This window comes from Pholcus phalangioides, unplaced genomic scaffold (assembly GCF_987345545.1).
Source record: "Pholcus phalangioides strain wild (caught in Gottingen) unplaced genomic scaffold, Ppha-v1.0 ptg000017l_1, whole genome shotgun sequence".
Lineage (NCBI taxonomy): Eukaryota > Metazoa > Arthropoda > Arachnida > Araneae > Pholcidae > Pholcus > Pholcus phalangioides.
In genome coordinates, this window is record NW_028301610.1 from 23528900 (window position 1) to 23536094 (window position 7195).

Sequence of the window (7195 nt, forward strand, 5' to 3'; positions counted from 1 at the left end):
ATTATAAGGGGGGGGGGTGGAAAACACGTTTTACAGTGAAAACAACTTTAACGTGTTTTTAGAAGATGAGATGGCTTGGCGGAAATAAAGCAGATCAAGTTTGATGAGATGTCTCGATTGTCGCTGAAAGGGTTAACAGACACTCCCCCTTCAGTTGACATCTCCCGATAATGGACACTTTTTTTTTTTACAAATTACGTCGATGGGCCTACATGTAATTTGTTGTCCATTAACAGACAGACCTCGTTAGCAGAAATTTTTTCGGTCCCATGGGCGTCCGTTATCGAGAGGTGTATACACGTCACGGAAAGGGCATAAGTAGGGCCTACTTTTTTTCGGGGTGGGGGAGAAGCACACAGACTAGTTTGAGGGGAGCACAGAGAACCCTGCAAGGGAGTTTTTATTCTTCGAAGAGCTTTTCAAATTCGGAGAAATTGATTGCAACCACATTTAAAGTATTTTTCTTCGATGCTCGATCTCCCCCACCGTGGATCTTGTGGGGAGGGGGCATGGCATAAAAAAAGGTTGGAACCACTGCTTCTTAACACCCGTCAATTTATACATAAACGTTATTTTTTCCCATAATTTTAAATTTAAAGTTGTTGGGACTTCTTTTGTAGCTTAACCCAATTTATAATAATACCTTGTTTGTGATTATATATGCATCCAGGGCGGGGAGGATGCGAAAGATGTGGTCGTAACGGGCCATGAAATTTCAGGGTCGTAATTTTTCCAAAATGTATCTAACGAATCTTTACTTTCTCAGCAGATGTTGTGGAAACTTTTGATTAAAATTTTATTTTTCCCATTAAACTATTATTCATTTTGAAAGGAGACTTTCGGTTTAAAGCCCCTATAATATCATTTTTTAGTGTTGTTAGGTATGGCACTGGTTTATTTCAGAGGAAAAGAGTGTATATATAATATGCAGGTGATCACACATTCTCTACCCCTGGAAAAAGTCTGGCTTTTCTTTCTGCCATTAAAGAATAACGGCTATATTAACCCCACACAAGGGGGAAAAACGCTTTTGGACATCAAACGAAAAGGACCACCAGAAAAGAAATCTAGTAAATTTTCCCCCTTGAAAACCTACCCTCTCATTGGAGTCACCATCTGGTCTGGAGGTACCAATAGTGTGGACAAGTAATTTCCTCCGGCAGTGCTTCCATTATTTATGTTCCATGGTAGCCTGTAGCATGGACATTTCCAGATGATGACTGCCCTGGAGTAAGGTAACTTCGACTGCCCTTTGAAGTGATAATTGCATGCCTTCCTGCGAACTTGAACTGTCATGATGTTTCCCTAAGGAGGCTTTAGAACTTCGAAATTTTCAAACACCATCTGAATAATTCTCATTTATATTCTGGAAAACGGATATTTAATGTATAAATCCTAAATTTTGACAATTTTTTACTACTGAACTTCAGAGAAAAAAAGGTAAGACTCCCTGATTTTTTTTCTCAATCTAATAACTCATTTAGTAAAGTACAGACATTAGAGTTATTTTGTTTCACGAACAGAGAGTTCATGCATAAAACGTTTAAGAGCACAAAGGTCCGAAAATTTAGGATATAGGCTACGCTGCTTGTAGCCACAGTAGTTCATTTTCTGATAAGAGAATGTGTTTGCCCACTATATTAAATAAATTACATCTGAGGTTTAGGCTGATTGCAGCTCATAGGCGACAGAACCTAGGGGGTGAGGCCATTTTAGCCCTCCCCCATAAATTTTCCAGTGGGGCCGAGACCCCCAAATAATTTCTAAAAAACAATGCAATGCACCCTCGTCCTCCTGCATATGCAGTTGAGCCCCGTATATACAGGACGACCAGTGTTTTCTTCATGTTGGTGCCTTTTGCAGCTAGTGTTGTTAAGATTCGACAACCTATATCAGGACGTCATTTTGAATTTCGAATTCAAATATTGAGATTGCAATCTTGGATTTTATTTGTGGCAAGAAACTCTTGGTTTTAAACAAGTAATAACATTGAAGAGCTCATATACAGTGAATCCCATTTATAGCGTTTTCCAAAAACTCGTAACAAAAAACGTTGTGGGTGGGAAAAGTTTTGAATGGGAAATTTCGAACAGTGTTAGTGAAAGTTGAGATTATGAAAAAATAAATCGTACTAAGCAAGAAAACTCCAAGTGGGAACGTTAAGCGGAACATACTGAGGTAATTTTAAATTAATCAACATTTTCAAATACAGTTCTAACGTGTTTCAAAATGTTTTTCTTTATTTTTGTGAATCCCAGTACTTGATTTCTTTACTTCTATTATTTACATTAATTAAGCAAAAAACAGCAATGAAAGATTCAAAAAATAATCAAAGTTATTGAATTGCAACGTATATTTGATAAATATGATGAAACGCTTTAAAAGTGTGTCAGAAATGTCTGTTCAATATGATTCGAGCCACGATGAAGTGTAAGCAGGTGGATCACGCTAATTATTATTAATCATTTTAAATTTTGTCAAATTAAAATGCAGTTCCCTTTCAATATACCGTTTGATTACTAGAGCCCGGAAGTTCAGGCAAAATGCCTTTTTTTTGCCTATTTTCAAGCTTTTATGTAAAAATGCCTTTTTTGAATTTTTTCTGCCATATATGAATCATTGAGAAGAAATATAAATATATACTTTATTTCTCCTCTAAGATATGAATGCCTTTGATTTTAACATATTTTCAACTTTATTAGTGCATTTCAGAGGCCGTAATATGCATAACTTGGATATTTTGAGCAATGACAAACAAAAGAAATGCTTTTTAAAAATTTTCCCAACTTACTACAGTATTTTTCATCAGAAAATTCCCTGATTCCTTCCAGCTCTATTTAAACGCGAATAATCGATTTGAGAGATAAGGAACTTGGATGTTAGCATGAGTTAACTTTACTTTTTGACCAGATGTTAGCATGGCCCCCACAAGGGCGGTGCTGACAGCTCTCTAGCTCTGGGGCCCGGAACAGTTCTCAACATTTTGTTTTTTCAGTCTATTATAAATTAGCTACAGAAGGGGCCCGTGAAAAGTCAGAAATGTGAATGTCTAAAGACAGTAAAAGAAGCCATGGCCAGGTTGGAGCCCATACATACCCCTAGTGCCCAAGTATAATTTTTTGCGAGGGAAAGAGGCAAACGTACACCCTTCAGTTTTCTTGGTAACGCACAATAAAGTACAAGTCATCCAATAAGATGAATCATCCTTTTCTTACCATTCTTTTTTTCCCCCTTAAACATGCAAGCTTTCGGTAGACCAGTTTAGGTGACTGTCCCGGAGTAAAGTAACTTCGACTGCCCTTTGAAGTGATAATTGCATGCCTTCCTGGGAACCTGAACTGTCATGATGTTTCCCTAAGGAGGCTTTAGAACTTCGAAATTTTCAAATACCATCTGAATGAATGAACGCCAGGGTCTCTGCCACCGGACTTATCCCGTTGCCGAGATCTCTTCCAGCCCACCTTCGTGGCAGAGTCTGGAACAAAGTGAGTGCACCTAACAGTCTGAGCGTGTAGCTAGTGTTGTGATGATATTTCAGTGCTGTCATCTATACTTCAAATTGTGAGTGAAGTGTAATGATTGAATATTTGTAACGTTGTAGGCCTGTTGCTCTCTGTGGCGAGACTTTTTAACGGGGAGATCGGCTCGCATTCGCGCCTTGAAGTTGGGAACCACAGAAAACCAACTTCAGCCGACCACCACTGTGGGGTTCGAACCCGGATCCTCGCATCGCGAGTCCGTCACTATAACCACTCGACCACCACAGCGGCTCAAATACCATCTGAATAATTCTCATTTATGTTCCGGAAAACGGATATTTAATGTATAAATCCTAAATTTTGACAATTTTTTACTACTGAACTTCAGAAGAAAAAAGGCAAGACTCCCTGATTTTTTTTCTCAATCTAATCACTGATAATGACATTAACAGGGGCTCAGAGGCTCATTTATGATTTTAACGCTTACAGGCTACTCGAATTTTGCGGCGTTTCCCCACAATTCTAGTCTAACTTTCTTGACTACTCTTTCAACCCTGTGCAATAACCCGCTTCTCCTCCCTCCACTCCTGCAAGTACACCTGTGATTTTTAGACACTCTCTTTTGGTCACTCTCATACTCACACACTCTTCAAGTCACTCATTTAGTCATTCATATTCTTTCACACTGCTTTGGTCACTTACATGCTTGCACACGTTCTAAGTCACTGTTTTCATTGCTCACTGACATCGTTCTTTGCTGAGTTACTCTTTTGATCATCTACACATGTTCTAGCTTATTCTTATGGTCATTCACAAGCTTGCACGTTTCCAGATCACTCTTTTAGTCATTGACATGCTGTCACTCTCTCCAAGTCACTCATTTGATGATTGATATTCTTTCCCACTCTCTAGGTCACTGTTTTGGTCATTCGCAAGCTTGCACACGCTCTAGGTCACTCACTGACCTGGTCCCTCACCCTGTAGGTCATATTTTGGTCATTCACCTGCTTGTACAAACTCTAGGTCGCTATTTCGGTCATTCATAAGTTTGCACCTGCTCTAGATCACTGTTTTGATCACTGACATTCCACTCTCTCTAGGTCACGCTTTTGATCGTTCGCATGCTTGCACGCACTCTAGGTAACTCTTTTGGTCACTCACGAGCTTATAAATTCTCTAGATCACTTTTTGGTCATTCACTGACTTAGGCAGAGGCAGATTTATTGAGGGTTACACAAATTTTGCCGCCCTTCTCCCAATTTTCTTGGTCAATCATTTTTCAAATTTGACGCCCCTCTGAACTTGCTGCTCTGGGCTATGGCCTGCTAAGCAACCTATAATTACACCATTGCATGGGCCCTCACATGGTGAGGCTAACAGGGCTCAGGATGATTCTCATCGTTTTTCGATTTTTAAGTCTACAAATTCACTGTACTAGGGTCTAAAAATATGAAAAATCTGAGCAAGGCCCTTCTTCAGAAGGTGGGCTTTTGAACATGGCCTCTCTATAGCATCTGAAAATATAGGCCTCGGCCCCATCCAACAATTTGAGGTCGTTATAATTTGAAATCTTTCAGGTGCGAATAAATAAATACCTGGATTAAACGTTACAAGGGGATCCGCTTATAGCTTTTCTCCAAAAACCGTCATAAAAAAAACGTTGTAGGGGGAAAAACGCTTTATACGGGAAACATCAATGAAAATTAGTGAAAATGACGATTACGAAAATGAATCGTTCTAAGCGGGAAAGGTTCTAAGAGCAGTCCCTCGATCAGATGCTTGGTCAGCATTCCCACCCTTGTAATTTGTAATGTTGAGAGAGAAGGGAAGTAAAAGGGTGAAATACGCTTCCCTCTGGTCCAGCGCCCGGAGCACCAGACCTTCCCCCCCTATGTGTCTAGAGCCAGATTCCAGAACACAGGAACCCTGAGGACAACCCCTGACCAGCGTCCTGTAAGCTGCACCTATATCTGTGTGGAGAGAGATTGATCTGTGGACAATAAATACATGCTCGAGAATATTGCGAAGGCCAGAGGGGATGCTGATATAGCGGAAATTGTTTAAAATTTTTTCGTGACGTACATTATTAAAAGCGCCACGAATGTCGAGCGAAATGATTTCAGTAAAGAGACGGTTATTTCTCTGTTCCTCCAGATGTGAGATGAGATGGTGTAGTGAATCCTCAGTTGAGCGGCCCATTCTGAAGCCAAACTGTCGGGGATACAACAACCTGTCTCGATCGATATAGAAGGTAAGTCGCTGCACCAGGAGTTTCTCAAGCACCTTCCCAAGGTTTGATGTCAGGATAAACGATTTGCCCTCTCTTAGGGTATCAAAATGAAATTGCCACACTTTCCACTCCTGTGGAAAGGTCAAGAGACAAAAAAAAAGACATTTGTTGCACAGATCTGTGAAATACTCCGGCACCGCTCTAATGATGGTTGGAACTATTCTATTTGTAAGTCCGTACGGTCCAGCAGCCTTGTTGGGATTGAGCACCCTTGCCACTCTCAGGATTTCCTTGGGATGGCGGCTCTGACAAGGCTTTCTACAGGTAACATATAATTGCCAAAGAACATGGTATCGCAAACCATGTTTAATCGGTTAAAATCGCTAAAATACTTATGACGGGTGTTACGCCGAGTCAAACAAAGCCAATAATAAGTAGGAAAAGCATTTATTTGGCAGCGTGTGTGTGATTACAACGCAGCTTGTGGTGTACAAAATAAAGTACAATAATAAGTGCACAATAAGAACAAAAAGGTAAAGTAAATAGGTACAAGAACCATTTACTTGACATTATGACAATACAGCCTCAGCAGCACAGTTCAATGTCAGAAAATGAAAGAAGATAAATGATTACAGGAGTTATTCAAGGTTGTGGCAACAAAGGTTTTGTAATCGTGCTGCGAAATAAATGGTTTTTTTTACTTCTTATTGGCCTTTTTGTTCCACTCGACGTCACACACTTTATAAGCATTTCTGCGATTTTCACAGACTCAACTTCGTTTGCCATACCATATTCAAAGGCAATTTTTGTTCCCTCTTGATGCCTAATATCTAGGGTGACCGTATTTCCCGGGACAGTCCTGGTTTTCGCTGTGTTTCTGGCTGTCCCACTTTTTTTGTGAAAAACGTACCGGTTTTTAACGTATTTTCAACGATGCTAATTTGACATTTTATTCCTGAAATAAACGATTAAAAATTATCTACCCAACCCAGATATTACATTACGATAATTCCTACAACAAATAGGAATATTCATCTCACATATGTCTTTTTTTTTTAATCCACTGCAGTTTGCAGTAGCAAGGCAGTCTTAAGAGCATCATGGGCCCCCGGGCCAAGTGGTTTTTCTGAGGCCCTACCAGGTGAATTCTAGAAAATTTCAATCGAATCTCATTTTTGTGAGGCCCCCGGGCCGTGCTCGGGTGGGCCCATGCGTTAAGACGGCACTGTGCAGTAGCACTTCATTACCCCCGATTGACAACTTTTAAGTGGTTTTAGCATGAGTTGGCAACTTTGCTTATTTTTGGCATCAATTTTGGCATTGTTCGTATTTTTCGTATTTCGAACCCCAATATCCCGTATTTTTCTGGAATAAATGTGGTTAGCCTACTAATATCACCCCCCAATGAGTTTATCGTCTCTTCAAGGCAACCCCCTGTATATTCTCGTGTCGCGCGAGCACGATTTTTTATTTTTTTCTTGTCATG